This window comes from Hyla sarda, chromosome 3, assembly GCF_029499605.1.
Source record: "Hyla sarda isolate aHylSar1 chromosome 3, aHylSar1.hap1, whole genome shotgun sequence".
Classification (NCBI taxonomy): domain Eukaryota; kingdom Metazoa; phylum Chordata; class Amphibia; order Anura; family Hylidae; genus Hyla; species Hyla sarda.
The window spans coordinates 166,347,876-166,375,832 of NC_079191.1; the positions used below are offsets into that span (position 1 = coordinate 166,347,876).

The 27,957-nt window shown below is 43.4% G+C and overlaps 1 protein-coding gene across 2 annotated transcripts in view; it reads right to left on the minus strand.

Annotated features, from left to right (window-relative positions):
* IL1RAP (interleukin 1 receptor accessory protein) overlaps window positions 1-27,957 on the minus strand; it is a 263,454-nt gene that overhangs the window by 71,305 nt on the left and 164,192 nt on the right. The gene's annotated exons all lie outside the window — the stretch shown is intronic.

Below are 27,957 nucleotides of genomic sequence, written 5' to 3' on the forward strand. Positions count from 1 at the left end.
GATTAATAGTCTCTGCGGTCAGTCAGTGAGCGCTATTTTGGATCAGCTAGTTAGTGGTGGTGCTCACGCTAGCTATGCTCAGCAAATCCATTCATATGTAGAAAATAGAAAAAAAAGACACGGATCACTCACCAAGTTCCAATGCTCTGTTCTTTTATTGAAAAGTGCAGGGGTGGCTATACATGGACAGATGTAACGGCAGGGCAGTAGGTGGAGCGACAGCGCCGTTTCACGCCCTCTGTGCATTTCCTCAGGCCCGGAATTGACTTAATCTCTCAGATACTGCCTCTTTTATATAGTCCATGTATAGTAATAAAATACTTATATTAATATACAAAATGTATAAATATACATATAAACTACATAAAAACAAAAAGACTGAACCAGGAACCTACAGAAAAGCAGCAAATTTGTTTCGTTCATTTAACCCTCTTGCACCAGTTGCTTCCAGCTCTGCTATCCAGCGAACTTCTCTCTGTAGTAGCGTTCTGTGTCTGTCTCCCCCTCTTTCATTCAGCTCTACTCTTTCTAGACCTGCAAATCTTAACTGGTGAGTTTCTCTTCCATGTACATTCACTATTTGTGTAATGAATCTAGTAGCTCCGTGTCCTGTTTTAATAGACCTTATATGTTCTCTAATTCTTTCAAACAGTCTGCGCTTTGTCTTGCCTATATAATAGTAGCCACATGGGCATACAAGACAATTGACCACATAGGTCATTTTACAGGTTATTAATTGTTTGACTTCAATTAATTTTGGTCCTAATCTGAACACCCTATTACATAAATTTCGTTCACACATAGAACAATTTCCACATTTAAAATTACCCTGTGGTTTTCCATCTGTCAACCAATCTTTTTTCCTTTTAGTTCTTTTTTTTATGATGTTTTTAATAAAATCACCTATGGTTTTATTCTGTTTGAATTTGATGATAGGTCTATTTTCTGCTGTCTTTTTTATGTCCTTGTCCTGTTCTAAAATAACCCAGTTTTTATGAATAATGTCACTTAGGATTTTATTCATGGGGGAATTGCAAAATGAAAAAACATTTTTTTCTTATTGATTTTTTTGTCCTTATATAGCAATTCACTCCTAGTTTTTTGTTCTGCTTTTTCAAAAGCTTTTTTTTATGACCGTGGTAGGGTATCCTCTAACTTGTAGCCTTTCTTTTAACTCATCTGATTGTTGGATGTAGGTCTCTCTACTAGAGTTAATTCTTTTTAATCTGACAAATTGAGTATATGGGACACTATCCTTCGTATTTTTAGGATGGGAGCTAGAGTAATGTAATAATGCATTTTTTTGTTATTTCTTTTCTGAAACCTTTTGTTTAAACTTGACAGTTTTTATGAAAATTTCAATGTCCAGAAACCCAAAACGGTGCGTAAAAGTCATATTTACACTGTTTGCTTGATTTAAATAATCCACAGTCGCTAAATAGCTCCTTTGTGCCGTCACACACCATTATGATATCGTCCACAAAGCATTTAAATAATTTAATATTTCCAATGTATGGACTGCTTGTGGTCAGAACAAGGTCTCTCTCCAGTACAGACAGAAACAGGTTGGCAAAAGTGCAGGAGACCGGAGTCCCCATAGCCGTACCCTGTCTCTGTCTGCACCAGGTGCCCTCAAATTGGAATGCATTGTTTTCCAAGATGAATCTCAATGATTCATCGACGAACTGGCCCTTCAAAATCTCTTGGATTGCCTGTACACCCGCATCATGTGGGATGCGGGTGTACAGGCTTTCTACATCTATCGAGTCAAGATGATAATTATCATGCCAGGAGAAATCCCCAAAAATATTGATCAGGTCCCCAGTGTCTTTAAGATAGTTTGGCATCCTGCCTAACATTGGAGACAATAACCAATCTATGTAGCCAGATAGTACCTCGGTCACTGAGCCAATCCCGGCCACTATAGGGCGGCCTGGGGGTTGGCTCAGTGATTTATGCACCTTAGGAAGGATATACCAGTGGGGGCGCTGTGGATACTCAGGAAAGAGTTTATCCGCTGTGGTGTCTGAAAGGATTCCCATTTCCCTGAATCTCCTCAAGTGGGTTCTTAATTTTTCTCTAAATTTGAATGTTGGGTCACTTTTAAGTTGTTCATACACTATTAAATTCCCCCCTCCCCCCCCCCCTCATGCATCTCAAAAATATTAATGTGACTTTTCAGCAGAGAATGTAAAACTGTACACACTGCTTAATATAAGCACAGTTGGGTGTCATTTTGGCTTTTGTGATCAGAGGGTGCTAAGTAAAAGTTCACAAGGGAGATCCATGTTTCAATGGGCTACTTGTACCTTCATAGAATTAATGAAAATACTGAGGTGACTAACTGCTGAGAAAGGTCAAGATGACCAAAATGTCCAGAGCCTTTTTATGAACTATCACAAAAAACTAACCTTATTCTGTGGATATTGTGGTAGCATGTGAGCCTTTGCTCTTGCTTGTTAAATAAATCATGAACTTTGGAGCAATATCAAATTGAGCCATGGATTTCAACTACTAGATTAGTGAATTATTTTCATCCAGTTATACAGAAACAGTTTCAGATTTACCATGTAAAATTTATGAACCCTACAAGGGAAGATGGTTATTATCCACAGTGATCTAAAAATGGAGATAAAGTGAAAGTGGTTGTTAACTTGTATTAACCTCAAAAACCAAAATCAAAAAGGGACTTCTTTACTGAGGTACCAGGTAAAACTCATATAGTTCAACATGAAGTGTTATAGGACATCTGCAGCCTAAATACGCTTATCTCCTATTCACAGGATAGGCAATAAGTGTTTGATCGCGGGAGGTCTGACCGCTGGGATCCCCACGCGATCTCCCGAACGGGGCCCCGGCATTGCTGCGCTATACTATGGCTAATGCGCGTAGCGTCGACCTCACTTAGGTCGATGGTACGCCCCCTCCACATACAACTCTATGGGAGAGGCACGAATGCTGCATCCCCGCCTCTCCCACAGAACTACATGGAGGAGGCATGTCGGCCGTGGTGTCATGCTGCGGCTGGCATGCCTCCTGCACAGGAGAGTCACGGAAGAGCTGTGGCCCTGTGCAAGAGATTGTAGGGGGTCCAAGTGTACAGACCCCCTTCGATCAAACACTTATTCCCTATCCTGTGGATAGGGAATAAGTGTATTTAGGTTGCAGATGTCCTTTAATATATATCATTATCGAATCCCTGAAACCCAATACTGTTTGTCGCAGCAGAAGGGAGAAAAATGCTTACGTTTGGCATCACTGATAAATCCTCCTGGCTCCAAAACCCAATGGTACTTAGAGCTTCTGCAATGACTTCATAAACTTAAATGAGGGACCTCTTTCCCCAAGTTAAATGGGCACTGTCAGATATAAAAACTTTTGATATGTTATAAAGCATTGCAAAACAATATGTTTTGCAATTGCTTTCATCAGAAAATTTTTAGGATTTCATATAGAAAAAGCCAGTCAAAAAACTGGCCACTAGGGGGTTCCTCCTGCCTTCTGGGACACATACCAGTCAGAAACGTCTCCTACGTCAGGGACGTTTTCCTTGATTGCCAGCAGGTCCCGTCCTCCTGTGCACACATACATATATAGCAGCTGGAGATTGACTGGAAGTTGTAGATTTGTAGATTTGCAGCAGCTGGAGGCGCTCTGTCAGGGAAACAGTACTCTCCATAGCCTATCACTCTCTGAAACTACAACTCCCATCATGTCCTGACAGATATACAGGCTGTCAGGACATGTTGGGTACAGTAAACTCTCTAAAACTATAACTCCAAACATGTCCTGAGAGCCTGTATATCTGTCAGGACATGATAGGAGTTGTAGTTTCAGGTGATACATCCACAAACAGTCAATCTCCAGCTGCTACAAAACTACAACTCCTATCATGTCCTGACAGCCTGTATATCTGTCAGGGCATGATGGGATTGTAGTTTTATATTATCCCTAAAAAAACACTCTACAGCCACTATAAAACTACAACTCCCAACATGCCCTGACAGCCTGTATATCTGTCAGGGCATGATAGGAGTTGTAGTTTCAGGTGATACATCCACAAACAGTCAATCTCCAGCTGCTACAAAACTACAACTCCTATCATGTCCTGACAGCCTGTATGTCTGTCAGGGCATGATAGGAGTGGTAGTTTTAGAGCAGCTGCAGATTTACTGTTTGTGGAGGGATCATATAAAACTACAATCCCATCATGCCCTGACAGATATACAGGCTGTCAGGACATGATAGGAGTTGCAGTTTTGTAGAAAGTGAAGATTGACTGGTTGTGGACGGATCACCTGAAACTACAACTCCTAGTATGCTACGACACCCAAATAATGTGTGGAAATGCTGGGAGTAGTAGTTTTGCATAAGCTTTAGGCACATTCAATGGGGGAGATTTATCAAAACCTGCCCAGAGGATAAGTTTCCCCTGTTGCCCACAGCAACCAACAATGCCTCTGCAAAATGAAAGAATGGATCTGATTGGTTGCTATGGGCAACACAGGTTTTGATAACTCTCCCCCAATATTTGTAAAAATCTGTGTTATAGCTTTATTGCCTTTAGCTGTTGCAAGGCTACAGGCAAATGATGTGCAGGCATGCTGGGAGTTATAGTTTTGCCAATCATGTACCTCCGGCTGTTGCAAAACTACTATTCACAGCGTGTCTGGACAGGCAAATGATGAGTGGGCATGCTGGAAGTTGTAGTTTTGCAACAGGTAGAAGAACATAGCTTGCTTTAACAGTGTTATAAATGAGAGTGTTAGCAATCATATACATCCAGCTGTAGCAAAATCACATCTACCAGCATGCATGAACAGCTAAATGATGTGTGGGCATGCTGGAAGTTGTAGTTTTGCAAAAGCTGGAGGAACACAGCTGGAGGAAACACTGCAATAAAACAGGGAATCTCCAATAATCCTTCTTCCTGGGTGTGTGTGGCATAAAACCAGAGAGGAAAGGGTTACAGGTGAGACTTCTGTACTTGGCTGACTGCCAGGCTCGCTCCTCAGAACAGTGACTCAGAGCAGAGAGAGGGAGGGGGAGTGGTTATCACACTGAGGAGAACAGGGACACTCCCCCGTTTTTCTGGACTTGTTTTATTGTGAGCAGCATATAAAAGGGAATTCTAAGAGAAATAAAGGGCGTATACTCATAAAAATGATATGTACATGATCAGGATGAAGTGCTGAGCAACATAGAGCAGTTTTTCTTTTTTTGGAGATCTAACAGGTACACTTTAATGATTAGTTGAAGACTTGGCTCAACCATATATGCTACACCTAAAGACATCACTATAGGTTGTTGGTAAATTTCTCTTGGTGCAATTGTTTACTTTGTAGTCCTACTGGTTTTGTACTTATCTGTTTCTGGCTCCTTTTTGGAGCTTTCATTTGTGAATTAAGTTGTGACATTCAGAGACTGATCTCAGTTTTGACCTGGCTTGATAGACCACTCTCTATTTGTTTGTGTCCTGACCTGTTGTTGTTTGTATACTTGCTACGCCCTGCAGATTACTCAAAGCAGAGACCGTCATCCAGTTGAAGATCCATTGCTTAGGGGGGACTGTCAATTAGGCGGGGAAAGCGACTGTGGGCAAGCTAAGGGCTTCACTATTCTCTTTCCGATATGACGAGAATGTGTTGGGTGTGCTACATGCGATTTGCCATCCTCACTGTTAATTTTTATAGATATTCAGGTGCAGTATTAACATACAGTTTCTATAGTTCTTCTCCGTGGAATTTCAGGCTTGTAGGGCATTTTCATTCATCTCACATTGAAGCTGATCACACAAAAGGTCAATATGGTAGATCTCTGTTGACGGTGCTGGTTATTCCATGGACTGCTTTACTCTGGTTCTTTGGTTCTATATCATATAGTCATATATCATATATATCATATAGTTTTTGCATACAGTACTATGTAAAAAGATTTAGGCAGGTGTGAAAAAAATTCTGCAAAGTAAGACATCTCCGACCAGGAAGTGATTTATTCTGCAGCAGGACAATGACCCCCAAACATTTAGCCTGTGTCAGTAAGAACTTTCATTGGTGTAAAGAAGACCAAGGAGTCATGGAAGTGATGATAAGCCCCCAGAGAGCACTAATCTCAACTTTGAGTATTGAGTCCATCAAGGATTACATGAAGAGACATATGAGAAATCCTTCATCTACAGAAGATCTGTGGTTGGTACTCTAAAATGTTCAAACAACATTCCTGCCAATTTTCTTTAAAAACTGTGTGCTGATGCTGTTTTGAAGGCAAAAGGTGGTTCCACCCAATATTGATTTAATTTACATTTCTCTTCTGTTCATTGCCTTTTGCATTTTTTTAACTGATAAAAAAACTGTTGACACTTTTTATAAAGCATACTTACTCTGCAGCATTTTTTCACATCTGACTAAAACATTTGTACAGTAATGCAGTTTAAACGTTTAGTGCCTAGATTGTTTCCCTGTTGTTCAAAAGGAAACCTGTATCTAAAATTGGTAATATGGCATTGAACAATAGGATGGTAACCTTGAGGAAACCTATCAAGCTCTCCTTTAGCTCCCTATCATTTGCTCTAGATTTCACATGTTTTTCTCTCTAATAAAACACCTAAACTATTAGCTCTTGCTCCTTCCATCAGCTGCCATCCAATACCTTTATACTCTATTTACTTTATGCAATACAGGCATTCTAGAATTGTCTTTACTTACTATTACAAGTTATCTGCTTTGTGCTATTTCAGAAAGCTGCGTACTCTGTATAGAGTTTGATCTTAAACTGCAGACTCTGGTGTACTTATCCACTTGTCTAGCCGGCATTTAAGCCCTCCACTTCCTTTTCTATTCTGTCCTATTCTCCACAAAACAACAGTGGATACCTTTATATGACACCTTCAATCTAATTGATGGAATAGTGTTTATTAGAAACAAACACTGACATGTTTCTTCAGAAAGTGGTTTCCTTTTGGACCAGAACTAGATGTAGTGCTAAGGTTTCTTCTAATGCTAAGGTTTCTATTAGTCATTTCAAGCTGTAATAGCCAATTGCAGCATTACTAAAGCCTTAGCATAAATTTTTTAATCAATTAAATTGTATTTTCATTTAAAAAAAAAAAATATCAATAAAAAAGAGAAATCTTAGTGATTCGAAGTGTTTGTATGCAGTGGATATGTAGTAGCACTAGGAAGTAAGGTAATTTAATGATTTTCCTACGTATTAGGAGAGTGAAGTTGGCCACAAACTGTAATTCCTAGATGGCACTTTTACTTCGAGCATAACTAAAGAATAACAAAAATCCAATTAGCAAAGCCTCTTATGAAGAAAACGTGTTTGGTCACAACACTGTGCACATTAATATACACTGCTCAAAAAAATAAAGGGAACACTAAGATAACACATCCGAGAGCTGAATGAATGAACTAAGTGTGTGAAAACTTTCGTCTTTACATAGTTGAATGTGATGACAACAAAATCACTCAAAAATGATCAATGGAAATCAAATTTATCAACCCATGGAGGTCGGGATATGGAGACACACTCAAAATCAAAGTGGAAAACCACCCTACAGGCTGATCCAACTTTGAAGTAATGTCCTTAAAATATGTCAAAATGAGGCTCAGTAGTGTGTGTGGCCTCCATGTGCCCGTATGACCTCCCTACAAGGCCTGGGCATGCTCCTGATGAGGTGGAAGATGGTCTCCTGAGGGATGTCTTCCCAGACCTGGATTAAAGCATCTGCCAACTCCTGGACTGTCTATGGTGCTACTATGGTCGGTGAATGGAGCGGGACATGATGTCCCAGATGTGCTCAATCGGATTTAGATCTGGGGAACGGCCGGGTCAGTCCATAGCATCAATGCCTTTCTCTTGTAGGAACTGCTGACACACTCAAGCCACATGAGGTCTAGCATTGTCTTGCATTAGGAGGAACCCAGGGCCCATCGCACCAGCATATGGTCTCACAAAGGGTCTGAGGATCTCATCTCGGTACCTAATGGCAGTCAGGCTATTTCTGGCAAGCACATGGAGGGCTCTGCGGCCCCCAAAGAAATGCTACACCACACCATTACTGTCCCACCGCCAAACTGGTCATGCTGGAGGATGTTTCAGGCAGCAGAACGTTCTCCACAGCGTCTCCAGACTCTGTCACATGTTCTCAGTGTGAACCTGCTTTCATCTGTGAAGAGCAATAGGTGCCAGTGGCAAATTTGCCAATCTTTGTGTTCTCTGGCAAAGTCGGGCCCACCTGTGGAAGTCGGGCCCTCATACTACCCTCATGGAGTCTGTTTCTGAGTCTGAGTGGAGTGCGGTTTAAATAACTATATATTTGTATGCTTCGGATATTTACACATGTGGCGATAACACATATGTTTATTTTTATTCACCCAGTTTTCCCTTACGTCCTAACCAGTAGCACAGATGGGGTATTCCACCCCCCGCGAACTGGCTAGGACAGATGGAAGTTTTATTGAACCTAATTAAACAATCAGTAAAGACACACCCACAACACCCTGTATAAGTAAGAGGGTCACCCTCTGTCCCATTGTGTTATTTTCTGTCCTCCCGGACAGTGGGACAGATGGTGACCCCCTTACTCCTGTTATATGAGTAGGGGGGTTCTTTCTTACTTGCAAATTTGGGCATGGTTTGCGCCCATCTGCTTCTGTACCACGGAGCCGCGACTCCAATCGCGGCCCCGGCCGGAAGTGCGTCAGCGGCGTCTGACGTCACTTCCTGTTTCTCTCTTCGCTTCCCGGCTCGGTTTTTTGCGCCGTTTTTGCTAATAATATGGCAAAACCGAGCGGGGAGCCTCTTTCTATAACCCTCTAACTTAGGGTTCCTTTTTTTCCTGTTTTTTAAGCAAGATTTCTTTATCTCTCCTGTAACTCCGCCTTGTGGGCGGAGTCTTGTTTTGGCGCCAGCCAGGGGGATATTTAAACTCCCCCTAGGCTGTCATTCAGCCTCCTAGAGCGCAGAGCTGTTGGTACTTCCACAGTCCTGTCTTTTTGAGTTTAGTAGTGCATCCTTGCGGATACTACTGTTTCCCTATATATATCTCTTACCTGGTCTCTTGCTGAGAACTTTGGGTATTTTAAATTATATTTTAGCTCGCCGCAATTTTTTTCTTGCCGCTACATTATCTAATCCTCCTCTCATATTTATCTAGATATGTCGACCGAGGGCTCAGGGGATCGTGAAGGCTTGGCAAAAAGATCCGCCAAGCGCAAGCACCTCTCTTGCCATGACTGCAATACTCCCCTTGAGGATAATTATGAATTTTCCAGGTGCCCTCCTTGTAGGGCTAAGTCTCTACCTTCCCACCAGACTGAGCCTACAGTCCAAGACATGTATGTGTGGGTCTCCTCTAACATGTCGGCCATGCAAGCCTCTATTGAGGAGCTGAAACACGTTGTCTCTCAGAAACGCGCCAGACCTTCTTCACCTCCCAGAATGGAGACGTCTGTGGATCAGGAGAGAGAAGATTCCAAGTCCTCCTCTTCGGATGAGGAGGTCACTGCCTCCTATTTCTTTCCGCTGGAAAAGACCCAGCGTCTTCTGAGATCCATCCGGTCGGGGGACCAGGATGTTGATCCCGGGGAAGCCTCTACCTCCGCCTCTAAGGGACCTAGGGTCTTTAAAGCGGATGATACCCTTCTATCCGTGCTTAGAACGGAATGGAAAAAAACAGAAAAGGGTCCGGTCTTAACCAAAATATTTAAGACCATGTTTCCTATACAGGAATCTCAGCTTTCCTTCTGGGGCCCTGTCCCTAAGGTTGATATGGCAGTTGCCAAACTGTCCAAGAGGACAGTAGTCCCTGCTGAGGATGGGTCTTCCTTGCAGGATCCAATGGATCGGAAGGCTGACTGTGCCATGAGGCGCTCCTACTCCACTGCTTCTGCGTCTGCATCAGTGGTGATAGCTTGCTCAGAGGTAGCAAACTTTTTAAAGACCCGCCTTTCTAACATCCAGGCGGATTTGGACCAGGGGGTTCCTAGGGATGAAATTCTTTCATCCTTCAAGACGACCAATCTGGCCGTTGATTTTTTGTGTGATGCTTCCACCCAGCATCTTAAATTGGCCTCCAAGTCTATGGCCCTGGCTTCCGCTGGACGACGTCCTCTGTGGTTAAAACCTTGGAAGGTCGACAACTCTTCCAAGAACACCTTATGTGCTATGCCTTACGAACCCGGCATTCTTTTCGGAGCTGAGTTGGACCGCATTATGGAGGGACTTTCTGACAAGAAAGGCAAGTCCCTCCCTTATTCCTCCTTTCGTGGTCGAGGGCGGCGTTCTGGGGGCGGATCAGCCCCCAACCTAAGCCTCAGAGAGACTGGGGTAATCAACGCCGGGGCGGAAAACGCTCCCGTGGCCCCAAAGACAACAGAAAGCTCTGACTGCGGGCTTCTTCGAAGCTCTGGGTTCCTTGCCGAGGTGACCTTTCCAGTTTTCCATCCTGCCCCCCAGATTCCAGTTGGTAAGGTCGTCTTCACCATTTTTTAAGCGCCTGGTCCCTCCACATTCAAGACCCTTGGGTCCTGAGATTAATCTCGGATGGTTATTCGATAGACCTCGAATCAATTCCCCCATCCAATTATGTGGAGACAAGAGTTATTTCACCAATCAAACAGGGGGCGCTAGAAACTTACATTCTGGAATACATCCAGAAGAATGCCTTAGAGGAAGTTCCTCTTGCAGAACGGGGGTCAAGAATTTATTCTCCAGTCTTCCTAGTTCCCAAGGTAACAGGAGACTGGCGGATGATTATAGATCTGAGATATCTCAATCAGTATGTAAAGCACAAACGCTTTCGTATGGAAACTATTCAATCTGTGGTCAACCTCATCTCGCCAGGGGATTACCTGGCTACTCTGGATCTAAAGGATGCTTACCTTCATATTCCTATTCATCCGGTATCCAGAAAGTATCTAAGGATCGCAGTTCAGGTAGGGGGAGTTCTAAAACACCTCCAGTTTGTAGCCCTCCCGTTTGGAATTTCTTCGGCCCCACACACATTTACCAAAGTGGTGGTAGCGGTAGTTGCTGCTCTAAGGCTCCAGGGGCTCAGCATCGTTCCCTACCTAGACGATTGGCTCCTCAGAGCTCCTTCTTCTGCGATCCTGTCCCAACATCTGCAACTAGCAGTATCCTTCCTTCACCAGTTAGGGTGGATAGTCAATTGGACCAAATCCAATTTCCTCCCAACGACCTCAGTGAGGTTCCTCGGCTTCATAGTCGACTCAATCTCCATGACACTTTACCTCTCTCCCGAGAGGAAATCTCGGGTTCAAGAATCGGCCCTTTTTCTCTCTGTACCCCGGAGAGTATCCATTCGCACTCTCATGCGAATGTTGGGACTTATGTCCGCTACCGTGGATGCGGTTCCTTGGGCTCTTTGGCATCTACGCCCTCTTCAATCAGAGGTGCTCGCCACATGGAATCTCAGGCCCTCGGGCCTAAACAAGTGCCACTCCCTGTCTTATCGAGTCAGGTCCTCTCTCAGATGGTGGTCTCACCTCGAGGACGGCAAGTCAATGATCCAACCTTCTTGGATCATACTTACTACCGACGCGTCCCTTGTAGGTTGGGGAGCGCATCTCTTGGATCTGTCAGTGCGGGGATCTTGGTCTCCACAGGAGAGAGGGTTAACCTCCAATCTCCTCGAGATTCGAGCCATCAGATTAGCACTCCTCCACTTTGCTTCTCTTCTTCAAGGGAAAGCAGTAAAGATCCAATCCGACAGCATGACGGCTGTATTGTACATCAACAAGCAGGGAGGCACTCGATCACAAAGCCTCCTCAGAGAGGTGGGTCTGATCTTGGATTGGGCAGAGAGGAACCTAACCCATCTGTCGGCAGTTCACATTCGGGGATCCCTCAATGTGATCGCCGACCGCCTGAGCAGAGGACTTTCAACTGGAGAATGGTCTCTCCATCCAGAGATATTCAAACAAATATCACTCAGGTGGGGTGTGCCGGAAATAGATCTTATGGCAACAAGGTTCAACACCAAAGTGGTGAGATTTTGCTCCCTGTACAGGGAAGACAACCCAGTAGCAGTCGATGCTCTCTCAATCCCATGGAGGTTCAGGCTGGCCTACATCTTCCCTCCAATTTCCTTGATCCCAAGGGTATTGATGAAAATCAGGCAGGACCAAGCCTCTGTCATAGCCATAATTCCATTTTGGCCCAAGAGAGCTTGGTTTACCCAACTCTTGCAAATGAGTCGGGGACAATTCTGGAGGCTTCCCCCAGAGCAAGCACTAGTGTCGGGGGACACTCACAGCAGCTCAAATCTTCAAATGTTCAACCTGACAGCCTGGAGGTTGACCAGTCCCTTCCACATCTAGAAGGGCTTTCTAGTGCGGTCTTGAATACCCTCTCGCATTCCAGAGCGGAGTCCACTAACAGAGCCTATAAAAGAATTTGGACAACTTTTCAGTCTTGGTGCTCCAAGAAACAACTACCTGGACAGAATCCAGCTGTTGCCACAATTCTCAACTTTCTCCAGGAGGGATTAGACAAGAATCTATCTCCTTCCACACTCAGAGTTCAGGTATCAGCCATCTCTGCCTTTCTCAATAAACCATTGTCTCAAGACCCACTAGTCAAAACATTCTTGAGGGGATCCTCAAGGTTAAAACCTACAATTATACAACCTGTCCCAGCATGGGACTTATCGATGGTGCTCAAGGGGTTAGCATCTCCCCCCTTTGAGCCTTAGGAGGAGGTGGACATGAAATTTGTTACCATTAAAATAACTTTTTTACTGGCAATCACATCAGCCAAAAGGATTGGGGAACTTCAAGCGCTCTCGGCACTTGAACCATATACAAATTTTTGCCAGATCGAGTGTTACTCAGATTTATGCCATCCTTTATACCTAAAGTTCCATCATTCCAAAATATTAATCAAGTTATATCCCTGCCAGTATTTTCTCCTCCTCCATCCTCCAATGAAGATAGTGCTCTTCATTGCCTAGATATCTCGAGATGTCTCCAGATCTATATAAGAAGATCTTTGGAGTTTAGGAAGGATGAAAATCTGCTAATTCTCTTTCAGGACCCAAGAGAGGTCTTAAAGCTTCAAAGCCCTCCATCAGTAGATGGGTAAAGGATGCCATTCGTATTTCCATGGTATCCCAAGGTAAGGAGCCTCCTGAGTTTGTAAAAGCTCATTCCACCAGGTCTGTATCTACCTCCTTTGCGGAAAGGAGTCTTGTTCCCTTGGAACATATATGCAAAGCTGCTTCCTGGAGTTCACTCTCCACATTTATCACCCACTACAGACTTGACAGTAGATATGCCGATTTCTCCTCATTTGGACGGACAGTATTATCTGCCGTCAGGCATGAGAGCCCTCCCTCATAGGGTTTCTGCTTGCCATTTCCCCATCTGTGCTACTGGTTAGGACGTAAGGGAATCGTTAATTTCTAACGATAATTTGTTTTCCCTTAGTCCTAACAGTAGCACAACTTTCCCTCCCTAGTTAAGTTATTTTCTTCTATTGTTTGCCTTTAGTTCTTCTTGTTACTACACAATGGGACAGAGGGTGACCCTCTTACTTATACAGGGTGTTGTGGGTGTGTCTTTACTGATTGTTTAATTAGGTTCAATAAAACTTCCATTTGTCCTAACCAGTTCGCGGGGGGTGGAATACCCCATCTGTGCCACTGTTAGGACTAAGGGAAAACAAATTATCGTTAGAAATTAACGATTTTTATTATAATATAATACATTATAACTTGTTCTTCAATAAGGGAATCTCTCGAGGGGCCACAAAAACAATGAACTTTAGGAAGGCAAAGTTCCATCAACTCAGAGAAGCCCTTAACAATATGAAATGGGATAATGTCCTCAAAAAGAACAATACTGACACTAAATGGGAGACTTTTAAAAATATCTTAAATTCTCACTGTAAGATGTATACACCTTATGGGAATAAAAGGGTCAGAAATAAAAGAAAACCAATATGGATGACTAAAAATGTTAAGGGAGCAATAAATGACAAAAATAAAGCATTTAAACTACTAAAACAGGACGGCAGTGAAGAAGTATTAAAAAGCTATAGAGAAAAATGTAAAATATGTAAAAAACAGATAAAAGTCGCAAAAATAGAGACAGAAAGACTAATTGCTAAAGAGAGTAAAACTAACCCCAAAATGTTCTTTAACTATATAAATAGCAAAAAGGTCAAAAATGAAAGTGTAGGCCCTTTAAAAAATGATGAGGAAGAAATTATAACCGGGGATCACGAAAAAGCAAATACATTGAACAAATTCTTCTCCACTGTATTCACCGAGGAAAATGAAATGCCAGGTGAAATACAGTGTGATAAGGTAAACTCCGCAGTACAGATCACCTGTCTAACCCAGGAAGAAGTACAGTACCGCTTACAAAAAATCAAAATAGACAAATCACCAGGTCCAGATGGCCTTCACCCCCGTGTTCTAAAGGAATTAAGTAATGTAATAGACAAACCCCTATTTTTAAGATTCAGGGACTCTATAGTGACAGTGACTGTTCCTCAGGACTGACGCATGGCAAATGTGGTGCCAATATTTAAAAAGAGGTCAAAAGGTGACCCGGGGAAATATAAACCAGTTAGTTTAACCTTGCTTGTATGTAAATTGTTTGAGGGTTTTTTTAGAGAGGAAATTTAAATGAAAACCAAAATTTTGCACATTTTGGAGGGTTTTGTTTTCACACTGTACACTTAACGGTAAAAATGACATGTGTTCTTTATTCTGTGGGTCAATACGATTAAAATGATACCCATGGCTAGATACTTTTATATTTTTGTACCGCTTAAAAAAAAATCTAAAACTTTTTGTACAAAATCGCCCTATTTTGACCACCTATAACTTTTTAATTTTTCCGTATATAGGGCGGTATGAGGGCTAATTTTTTTGCGCCGTCATCTGTAGTTTTTTTAGATACCACATTTGCATCTATAAAACTTTTTGACTTTATAGAATTTTTTGACTTTTAAATTTTTTACGGTTACGTTCACAGTACGAGATCATTAACATAATAATTTGATTGTTCGGACATTTACGCATGCGGCGATACCAAATATGTTTATTTTTTTTTTAAATTACGCTTTTTGGGGGTAAAATGGGAAAACGGACAATTTTCAATTTTTACTGGGGGAGGGAATTTTTCACTTTAAAAAAAGAAAAATTCTACTTTTTTTTCTACACTTTTTATGTCCCCATAGGGGACTATCTATAGCAATCCTTTGATTGATAATACTGTGCAGTGCTATGCATAGGACACAGCACTGCTCAGTATAATCGGTGATCTTCTGCTCTGGTCTGCTCGATCGCAGACCAGAGCAGAAGACCCCGGGAGACGGCCGGAGCTAGGTAAGGGGACCTCCGGCTGTCATGCTGGATGATTGGATCGCCACGGTAGCGCTGCGGGCGATCCGATCATCCAATGAAAGTGCCGCAATGCCACAGATGCCGTGATCTGTATTGATCACGGCATCGGAGGGGTTAATGGCGGACATCCGCGCGATCGCGGTCATACACAGGACGTAAATGTACGTCCTGGTGTGGGAAGTCCCGCCAAACCAGGACGTACATTTACGTCCGTGGTTGTTAAGGGGTTAATGAGGAGGTGAGCTCCAGACTGGACCAGGGGCAATCGCTGGATGTCGTATATCTGGATTTTTCCAAAGCATTTGATACGGTTCCACATAAGGGTGGTGCATAAAATGAGATGGATTGGGCTGGGAGAGAATGTGTGTAAGTGGGTAAGTAACTGGCTCAGTGATAGGAAAGAGATGGCGGTTATTAATGGTACTTATTCTGATTGGGTAACTGTTACTAGTGGGGTACCACAGGGGTCAGTCTTGGGTCCTGTTATATTTAATATATTCATTAATTCAAAAGTAGCAATCTTTGCAGATGATACTAAACTCTGTAAAGCGGTAAACACAATAGAGGACAGTGAACTGTTACAAATGGGTCTGGATAGGTTGGAGGTTTGGGCTGGGAAGTGGCAGATGAGGTTCAGGGGTGTGGAAATAAAAAAAAAATTACCGTATTTATCGGCGTATAACACGCACTTTTTAGGCAAAAATTTTTAGCTTAAAGTCTGTGTGCGTGTTATACGCCGAATTGAAAAGATAGATTGTGGCTGCAGTCCACAATCTATAGTGTGAGACAATTAAAAATCTAACACATTGCCCGCCCGCCCGACGTTTCGCCACAGGCTGTGGCTTTATCAAGGGCTAAGAGGCAAATGGCGTGCAAAAAAGCCTTGCAGGGGTTTAAATAACCTCCTGTTTCTGACGTCATTGAAACATGTCACTTCCTGTATTATCATGACATCTCATTGGTCACAGTCCCATGCAGACTATTGATTGATCGCTTCCTGGCCAATAGAATTTAGACCAGGATGCATCCTACTATATTCACTTGATTGACAGCATCCTTGACCAACCAGCAGAGTCCATTCATACTTCTGAACTCCTTATTGGTGCCGGAAGTTGTCCACGTATGTGCGCCATTAATCCTGCGCTAACTGATAGATTCCCGAACCTCCGGTGTGGACGCATGCGCAGTGCGGATGCGCAAAGGAACGTGCGCGAATACTTAGTCATATACAGCCACTAACCAGGAAGCTGCGCGAAAAACATATGCGCCGGCACTTAGCCAATTTCTGCCTTCATTGCATTATGGTGCGCACATGGCTATAGTTATAGAAACTGTGATACACAATACAACCACTCAATGTTGACACACAACTGCGCAACAGGAGTATTGCTAACCTAATTCGAGAACACTAAATTAGTTACTACCTGGCGACATTGGGGCAACTAACCTGGCGACAGTGGTATAGAACATCAAGGCAAAGGAGTATTATTCATAATACCGCTAAGATCGTGTGATCAATAGTAAAAAAAGAGGGGGTGACTAGTACTCATCATGTTCTGCATGGGTTTAGTCATAATTAATTCATATCATCAAACGGAAAATAATCATGAGAGTAGTTATTAGTAAAAGGCTCATAACGGCTCTTCTGTATAGTATCAATTGTAATGAGTGATTCCTGTCCTACAAGAAGGCTGCATAGGTGAAGCCTTCATTCAGTCCATTTGGACTTTGGGATTTTAATCTCCAAATCCATCGGGCTTCTTCTTGAAGCAGTCTGGTGTTAAGATTGCCACGTCTCGGACACAGTTTACACTGAGTAATGCCACAGAAACGTTTCTGTGGCATTACTCAGTGTAAACTGTGTCCGAGACGTGGCAATCTTAACACCAGACTGCTTCAAGAAGAAGCCCGATGGATTTGGAGATTAAAATCCCAAAGTCCAAATGGACTGAATGAAGGCTTCACCTATGCAGCCTTCTTGTAGGACAGGAATCACTCATTACAATTGATACTATACAGAAGAGCCGTTATGAGCCTTTTACTAATAACTACTCTCATGATTATTTTCCGTTTGATGATATGAATTAATTATGACTAAACCCATGCAGAACATGATGAGTACTAGTCACCCCCTCTTTTTTTACTATTGATCACACGATCTTAGCGGTATTATGAATAATACTCCTTTGCCTTGATGTTCTATACCACTGTCGCCAGGTTAGTTGCCCCAATGTCGCCAGGTAGTAACTAATTTAGTGTTCTCGAATTAGGTTAGCGATACTCCTGTTGCGCAGTTGTGTGTCAACATTGAGTGGTTGTATTGTGTATCACAGTTTCTATAACTATAGCCATGTGCGCACCATAATGCAATGAAGGCAGAAATTGGCTAAGTGCCGGCGCATATGTTTTTCGCGCAGCTTCCTGGTTAGTGGCTGTATATGACTAAGTATTCGCGCACGTTCCTTTGCGCATCCGCACTGCGCATGCGTCCACACCAGAGGTTCGGGAATCTATCAGTTAGCGCAGGATTAATGGCGCACATACGTGGACAACTTCCGGCACCAATAAGGAGTTCAGAAGTATGAATGGACTCTGCTGGTTGGTCAAGGATGCTGTCAATCAACTGAATATAGTAGGATGCATCCTGGTCTAAATTCTATTGGCCAGGAAGCGATCAATCAATAGTCTGCATGGGACTGTGACCAATGAGATGTCATGATAATACAGGAAGTGACATGTTTCAATGACGTCAGAAACAGGAGGTTATTTAAACCCCTGCAAGGCTTGTTTGCACGCCATTTGCCTCTTAGCCCTTGATAAAGCCACAGCCTGTGGCGAAACGTCGGGCGGGCGGGCAATGTGTTAGATTTTTAATTGTCTCACACTATAGATTGTGGACTGCAGCCACAATCTATCTTTTCAATTCACTTAATATAGCATGCAGTGTCATGCCAATCAATGCATTATGGATCAATATGTGTGAGGTTATTTTAATCTTGGCTCATTAAACGTTAAGTTTTATATTGGGTGGGAAATTTAGGGTCTTAGTGACCGCTTAGCGGTCAAATGTTAATAATATTGGATTTACCCTCCACTCATAGGTCCCCCTTGTTGCATTATGTTATACGCCGATACACCCCCAGGAAAGGCAGGGGGAGAGAGGCCGTCGCTGCCCGCTTCTCTCCCCCTGCCTTTCCTGGGGTCTAGAGCGCTGCTGCCGGCCCTTTTCACCCCCTGGTTATCGGCGCCGCTGCCCGTTCTGTCCCCCTGACTATCGGTGCCGGCGCCGATAGCCAGGGAGAGAGAAGCGGCGCCGACAGCCAGGGGGAGAGAAGGGGCAGCGGCACCCATTGCCGGCGCCGCTGCCCCGTTGCCTCCCCCCATCCCCGGTGGCATAATTACCTGAGTCCGGTCCGCGCTGCTCCAGGCCTCCGTCGTGCGTCCCCGGCGTCATTGCTATGCGCTGAGCGGCGCATGACGTCAGAGCGCCGCGCCGTGCATAGCAACGACGCTGGGGACGGACGACGGAGGCCTGGAGCAGCGCGGACCGGACTCAGGTAATTATGCCACCGGGGATGGGGGGAGGCAACGGGGCAGCGTCGCCGGCAATGGGTGCCGCTGCCCCTTCTCTCCCCCTGGCTGTCGGCGCCGCTTCTCTCCCCCTGGCTATCGGCGCCGGCACCGATAGTCAGGGGGACAGAACGGGCAGCGGCGCCGATAACCAGGGGGTGAGAAGGGCCGACAGCAGCGCTCTAGACCCCAGGAAAGGCCGGGGGAGAGAAGCGGGCAGCGACGGCCTCTCTCCCCCTGCCTTTCCTGGGGGTATATCGGGGTATACACGCGCACACACGCACCCTCATTTTTTCATGGATATTTGGGTAAAAAACTTTTTTTACCCAAATATCCGTGGTAAAATGAGGGTGCGTGTTATAGGCCGGTGCGTGGTATACCCCGATAAATACGGTAAATACGGTATATAAGGGACTAAAGCGAAACACAATCTACTTATCCCTCAAGAAAATCCACTTGTCCTGGTAGATAAAATAATTTCATCCAAAATAGTACGACAGCGGTTATCTAATGGTTTAATAGCGGCCACGGTGATCACAGCATGCCAGGCTATTTAGCGGCGGGAGAGCTTTTACACCCGAGGCAAGCCCCCCCCCCCATCTGACCCCTATAACTCCAATTTTCCCATATACAGTAATCTTATGTGCCATGATCTGTAGTTTTTATCGGAACCATTTATTATCGGAACTTTTATTAGGAAAGGGGCTTATTCATATATATATGCACTTCTTAAAATATTTTAATCACTATTTTTCAGTCTTCATAGGGACTTATGTGTTACTGGGGGGTGTTCTGCTTCTCCAGTTTGTGTGGTGCATTTGTGTCAGAAAATGCTGGAAGTTGCATTTAGTTACTAGATACCTACAACTCCCAGCATGCCCTGATGCAGCCTACGGTTGTGTGGGTGTTGCAGCATGTTGCACTGTATAGTAGTACAGTTGAGATTATTGTGTAACATGCTGGGAGTTGTAGTTTTGGTTTGTGTCAGCTGCAGAGCCATAGTCTGTGTCAAGAAATACTGGGAATTGCAGTTAGTAACTACAACTCCCAGCATGCACTGATGCAACCTATGGCTCTGCAGCTGACCTGAACCAAAACTACAACTCCCAGCATGTTACACTTTATAGTTCTACAGATTAGGTTTTGGTGTAACATGCTGGAAGTTGTAGTTTTGGTTCGGGCGTGTTTGCGCGCATCCGTGGGGCTCTTGGTTGTCGGGCGAGTATGAAGGGTGGGATTCTGGGGGTGCAATTTAGTGCGGATGGCCAGAAGCCACTAAAACTAAATAAAAAAAATTAGCACAACTGGTGGCAGCACTTGTCAGTCCGCCCCTGTACAAAACATACATGCATACACATATCATACATACACATATACATACACCGGGCCACTGCCCCCTATATCATACATTACATACATACATCATACATACATACACCCGCCGCTGCCCCCCCCATCATACATTACATACACACACATCCTACATTACATACACACATACACAGACATCATACACACATCACACACAGACAGACATCATACACACATCACACATACACTCAAACCATACATATACACCATACATATGCACACATCATACATACACCTGCCACTGCCCCTATCATACATTACATACACAGACATCATACACACATCATATATACACAGACACCATACACATACACACATCACACACAGACATCATACACACATCATATATACACAGACATCATACACATACACACATCACACACAGACATCACACACACATCATATATACACAGACATCATACACATACACACATCACACACAGACATCATACACACATCATATATACCCAGACAACATACACACATCACACATATACATCATACACACATCATATATACACAGACATCATACACATACACACATATACACAGACATCATACACATACTGTACACACATCACACACGTATCATACACACATCATATATACACAGACATCATACACACATCATATATACACAGACATCATACACACATCATATATACACAGGCATCATACACACATCATATATACACATACATCATACACACATCCTATAGACACATACATCATACACACATCATATAGACACAGACATCATACACACATCATATGTACACAGACATCATACACACATCATATATACACAGACATCATACACACATCATATATACACAGACATCATACACACATCATATATACACAGACATCATACACACATCATATATTCACAGACATCATACACACATCATATATACACAGACATCATACACATACACACATCACACACATGTATACACAGACATCATACACACATCATATATACACAGACATCATACACATGCACATCATATATACACAGACATCATACACACATCATATATACACAGACATCATACACATACACACATCACACACATGTATACACAGACATTATACACACATCATATATACACAGGCATCATACACACATTATATATACACAGACATCATACACATACACACATCACACACAGACATCATACACACATCACATAAACACAGACATCATACACACATCACACACAGACATCATACACACATCACACACAGACATCATACACACATCACACATACACTCACACCATACATATACACCATACACACACAGCATACATTTCCACACATGACACATATACACCATACATATGCACACATCATACATACACCCGCCGCTGATACCCCCCCCCCCGTCCCAATCATACATTACATACATATTGAACCACCCTTCCTGCCGCCTGCATGCTCGGTCTCCTCACCTGAGTTTCACACCCCCAGCTCTACATTACACAATGCATGCATGCTCGGTACACAGCTCCTCCCCTCCCCTGCTCTTTCTCCACAGGACCTCATCTACCACAGAGAGGCTGCAAGTTTGCACAGGGGAAATACAGAGCAGGGGGGAGGTGAGAGAGGATGTCTGTGCACAGCTCCTGACCTCCATAATGACTGCTCTGTGTGAGGAGGACAGGCTGCACTGCACAGGGAGGATTTCTGTGTGTGTGAAGGAGGACAGACTGGGGCACGGGGTGGGTTCTGCCACTGCCCCCTCCATACACCCTGAGTGCCGGTGTGAGGTGCAGACTTGCATCGGCTCCTGTGCCTCACACCGGCATTAAAGAAAAATAAGGGGGAAGTCTGTCTGTCCCTGCTAGCCCGATACAGGGCTAAATCTATGAAAAATTCACCTGCCCGGCGCCCAAAACTACGTCGGGCGATAGGATTTCCACATCCCTGAGGTTCAACACTGATAAATGTAAGGTAATGCACATGGGGAAGAAAAATCCGGGCTAGGAATATGTATTAAACGGGAGCACACTTGGGAGGACTGACGTGGAAAAGGACTTTGGAGTCTTAGTTAACAGTAAATTTAGCTGTAGTGACAAGTGTCGGGCAGATGCTGCCCCAGAAAAATAAAATCACGGGGTGCATCAATAGGGGCATAGATGCGCATGACAAGGAAATAATTCTACCGCTGTACAAATCACTAGTCAGACCACACATAGAATACTGTGTACAAGAAAGATATAGTGTAGCTGGAGAGGGTTCAAAGACAGCGATGGAGGGCGACATCCAGGGCAGCGGTGACGGGTCCGGAGCGGCGGGGACACGTGAGTACTACCTCCTATACCAATGGTCTTCAACCTGCGTACCTCCAGATGTTGCAAAACTACAACTCCCAGCATGCTGGGAGTTGTAGCTTTGCAACATCTGAAGGTCCGCAGGTTGAAGATCACTGCCCTATGCTTTACATTGTATTTGGTTTAGAATCTTTATTTTCTAGATTTTTATCCTATAAAATTAGGCGCGTCTTATATGCCGGAGCGTCTTATATGACGAAAAATATGGTACTTCTTTCAAGATCTTCCTCCTATTCTTAGTTCTTTCCATTTTTTTCCCCTTCCCTCGGCATGGGGACTTCTGATAAATTGTATGAATATGACTTACAAGATATGTAAATTTGATTCTATCTGTTGACATTTCTTCATTGTTTTGTTGCCCTGCCACAAAATGACATTATCTATAACATGGAATGTACTTGTATGGAATGTATGTATTTTTATTGCTTGGTTTTACATCCTTTATTGCTTATCAGTACTCTCCTGCTTTTGCCTTAATAAACCTAATTTTTTAAAGCATGTTGTCATATAGACATCCGATAAAAACAACATTTTGATCTGGTTAGGCACTTTAAGGCCAACATTAGTCATGAACAGTAAGTACATCACAAACTTTGTAGTTTATTATGGTGCTTTCTATGGTATGGTTAGGACTGCAAATTTGAAAAATGAGTAAGCATACAAAGGGCAGAAAACCACAAGCAAATTTGCTTAACGTTCATAAAGTATCCAGAACATAAAATTACAAGGTGACTTCCATTATAGATGAAAAACTAAGTGAGCATCTTAAAAATGAGTGCCCAGAATAACCTCTGAAACAAATGCCATGTTGCCCTGGATGTTTTAGGCTTGTATATTATATTATATTTAGAATGAAACACTCAGGTATTTTGGAAAACCTCCAAGAACAATGCTGGGAAAATATGTCTGCATTCCAGTTAAGGACCACAAGCTTAATTTTAGATTTCCTTAGGTCACAGTGACCTTTGAGTTATGTTATACGGTCTGCAGAATAGCGCTAAACGCAAATATATCCTTGTAGGTCTGAATTATTCAGATACTGCTGGATTCTCAAAGATACGCAGGTCTGAGTGCGGAATCATAATAGTGTTTGTTTGACATAAATTAATACTACCTGAGTAGAATCTAGATGTTATAGTATGAAAGGTAATAGGATGGAGAAAGAGAGGTCGAGAAGCGAAATGGTGACATGTTAGGTGATCTTGTTCAAGGTCCAGGAGAAGGAATAAAAGACACTAGTGTAACTGAGCTGTAGCTCTTATACACTGTTCAAAAAAATTAAGTGAACACTTAAACAACACAATGTAACTCCGAGTCAATCACACTTCTGTGAAATCCCACTGTCCACTCTGGAAACAACACTGATTGACAATCAATTTCACATGCTGTTGTGCAAATGGAACAGACAACAGGTGGAAATTATAGGCAATTAGCAAGACACCCCCAATAAAGGAGTGGTTACGCAGGTGGTGACCACAGACCACTTCACAGTTCCCATGCTTCCTGGCTAATGTTTTGGTCACTTTTGAATGCTGGGGGTGCTTTCACTCTTGTGGTAGCATGAGACAGAGTCTACAACTCACACAAGTGGCTCAGGTAGAGCAGCTCAACCAGGATGGCATATCAATGTGAGCTGTGGCAAGCAGGTTTGCTGTGACTGTCAGCGTAGTGTCCAGAGCATGGAGGCGTTACCAGGAGACAGGCCAGTACATCAGGAGATGTGGTGGAGGCCGTAGGAGGGTAACAACCCAGCAGCAGAACCACTACCTCTGCCTTTGTGCAAGGAGGAGCAGGAGGAGCAATGCCAGAGCCCTGCAAAATGACATCCAGCAGGCCACAAATGTGGATGTGTCCACTCAAACGGTCAGAAACAGACTCTATGAGGGTGGTATGAGGGCCCGACATCCACAGGTGGGGGGTTGTGCTTACAGCCCAACGCCGTGCAGGACATTTGGCATTTGCCAGAGAACACCAAGATTGGCAAATGTGCTTTTCACAGATGAAAGCAGGTTCATACTGAGCACATGTGACAGACGTGACAGAGTCTGGAGACGCCCTCCATGTGCTTGCCAGTGGTAGCCTGACTGCCATTAGGTACCGAGATGAGATTCTCAGACCCCTTCTGAGACCATATGCTGGTGCGGTTGGCCTTGGGTAACTCCTAATGCAAGACAATGCTAGACCTCATGTGGCTGGAGTGTGTCAGCAGTTCCTGAAAGAGGAAGGCATTGATGCTATGGACCTGCCCACCCGTTCCCCAGACCTGAATCCGATTGAGCACATCTGGGACATCATGTCTCGCTCCATCCACCAACACCACATTGCACCAGGGACTATCCAGGAGTTGGTGGATGCTTTAGTCCAGGTCTGGGAGGACAGCCCTCAGGAGACCATCTGCCACCTCATCAGGAGCATGCCCAGGCATTGTAGGGAGGTCATACGGGCACGTGGAAGCCACAATCAATACTGAGCCTCATTTTGACTTGTTTTAAGAGTTGAAATCTGCGCTCCAGCTGCAAGCACCTACCATAAGCGCAGAGTCCCTGTGTCCCCGTCTGCCGGAAGGGCTGGGATTACAATTGCGGGACGCGCCCGCATGCGAATCCCAGCCCGTCTCTCACCATGCTCTGCTGCCGCCGCGTCCACTGTGCCTCAGCTCCGGCGCGGGCTTTCCGTCTCCTAGGGCGTCCACGCGCCGTGCTCTGAAATTTAAAGGGCCAGTACACCCATAATTACTGTCGCACCTGTTACTACATTATAAAGTTCCTGCACCTCCCCCACTTCCCTGCCGGATCTTCATTGCCTCTAGCCTGAGATTAAGCATTCCACATTGCCTGTTTGCCTTATCTGTGTATCCAGACCTTCCCGCTACGTTATTTGACTTCGCACCTTTGCCACCTGCCTTGACCTTCTGCTACATCTGACTACGCTACTGCCTTATCCTTCCGTACCTCGCCTTGCCCAGCTACCTGTGTGGTTGTGTCGTGTCAGGGGTAGTGACCTAGGTGTCGCCTGCCGCAGCAAGCCCATCCGGCCTTGCGGTGGCTCTGGTGAAGACCAGCGGCACCTTAGACTCCGCTCCCCGATAAGGTCCGAGTTATCAGCCACACAGAGGATAAACATCCAGCTCCGTAACATTAAGGACATTACATCAAAGTTGGACCAGCCTGTAGTGTGGTTTTCCACTTAGATTTTGAGTGTGACTCCATATCCAGACCTCCATGGGTTGATAAATTTGATGTCGACTGATAATTTTTGTGTGATTTTGTTGTCAGCACATTAAACTATGTAAAGACGAAAGTATTTCATACGATTGGTTGATTCATTCAGATCAAGGATGTGTTATCCTAGTGTTCACTTAATTTTTTTCAGCAGTATAGTAACATCAGAATCAATAGAATTTAAGTTGATAGATGAGATAATGGACTGTCACTACAGTGCTGCTTTTTAAAAGACCACTGGAAGAGAATAGAATATGGGATTGCCCCTCACTAACATTTAATTACAATATTGATTACCTATGTTAATCTACCTTGTATCATTCAAACATTCCCAGGAGTGGAGTTACCTAGCTTTTTGTCAGCATCTTCCTACAATACAACTGTTGCAGCTGTCAGGTCATGATGACTTGATATGCTTTATCCACAGATCCTAGTCAAAGGTCATGTATAGACATAAATGCTGATACGGTAAAATCCTCTGTTCACAGAACAAGCCGGTAATTATATAAATGAGAATACAATGAAACTTAAGAGTATTTTTATACGTCTACAAATCCAGACACTGATGAAGAACAATGCGGTCATTTAAAAAGATGTAAAGCGAGAATACTGTAAAATATTTATATAAATGGATGCATAATAACTGCTAAACAATATCATCATAACTAATTTCACTTTAGATGAATTGGTAAATCAATATGATGTATCTCAGTAGAAAGTCTAATGTATAATTCAGATATTATAACTCCGCAGTCAACAAGTGAAAATAACCATTTCCTTTATTGTATGAACAAACAGTTATACGTGATTGTATTATGAAGTTCAAATGCAATTGTAGAAATCATTACATCAAAACATCCTTTATGGAAGCACAAATGTAAGAAGAGAATAAGGCTGCTATGTACATGTGTGCTTCATAAGTGAATGAAAATAGAATCTTTCTAATGGTATTTGTATAGACAGAGTAACAGTAAGTCACTTAGCAAATTACATAGAGGACTGCATTCATTCTGCACTAAGAAAATTGCATTTCTTGTTACTATATCTGCTATACTGCACATCCAATAACATAACCATTTCTCAGCAATCATAAGCACCTAGACGGCAACGTGCCAGCACCTTGACCTAATTTCCAGCAATCACCTGGTGCTTGACCATCTGTTGTCAATGATCAGGCACATTACCTTCAAGAATCCTTATGCAAGCATGTTCTTTTCTGAGTACAATCTGGGAAACAAAGTACCAAATGCACTGAATCAGCCAACTGGCTGGTAAATTCATTAGGACTGCAGAAAAAGAGAGCATTGCACTCCAGCAGGTGGAGGGTTAATTAACAAAATGTGTATTGCAGTAGTATCTAAGACGTGACAAATTTCACTTCAGAGCACAGAGTGCAATGACAAAGGAAAAATAATGTTCATAAATTATTTATGGTGCAAATGAAGATTTTTTTTTTTAAGGCAACGAGAATTTGCTAGGGTGCTGAAGTCCAGAGTAAGATGATGTGTTTTTGGATTTGGATGGCAGATCAAGCCCATAAAAGCTATCACATTACGATACAAAGCAAGCTAAGCAAAACAGAGGGCTGAACTCAGTGACCTATCACCTGCATTGCTGTGTCCAGTTGGTACATTACAAACCCCAGTAGTGTCCCTGCAGAACATGCCCATAAAAGCCATGATATAACAATACCTAGTAAGCTGAGTAAAGCAATGGGCTGACTTGTATTTTCACATAAACACGCATTAGAAGTTTTGAAAGTGAACGTGGACTAGGCATCTAAGGCCAAGTTACGTGTGTTTTCTGGATTTATCTTGGTTTGCCTGACATCACAATGCCTCATAGCATGTAACTAGAAACAGACAGCCATACAGGTTCTCTAGAACATGTGATATTACCTGACACAAATATATAACCACTACATTCAATAATCTACTTGACGCCTTTGAAGCTGTTTGGGAACTCTGGTGCCAAATGAACCCTTAACATTACAGGGGTATTCCACTGCCCCAGAATTCGGAACATTTTGTTGCGAATGCTGGGGGAGGGCTGCGGGGGGTCGTGATGTCATAGTCAC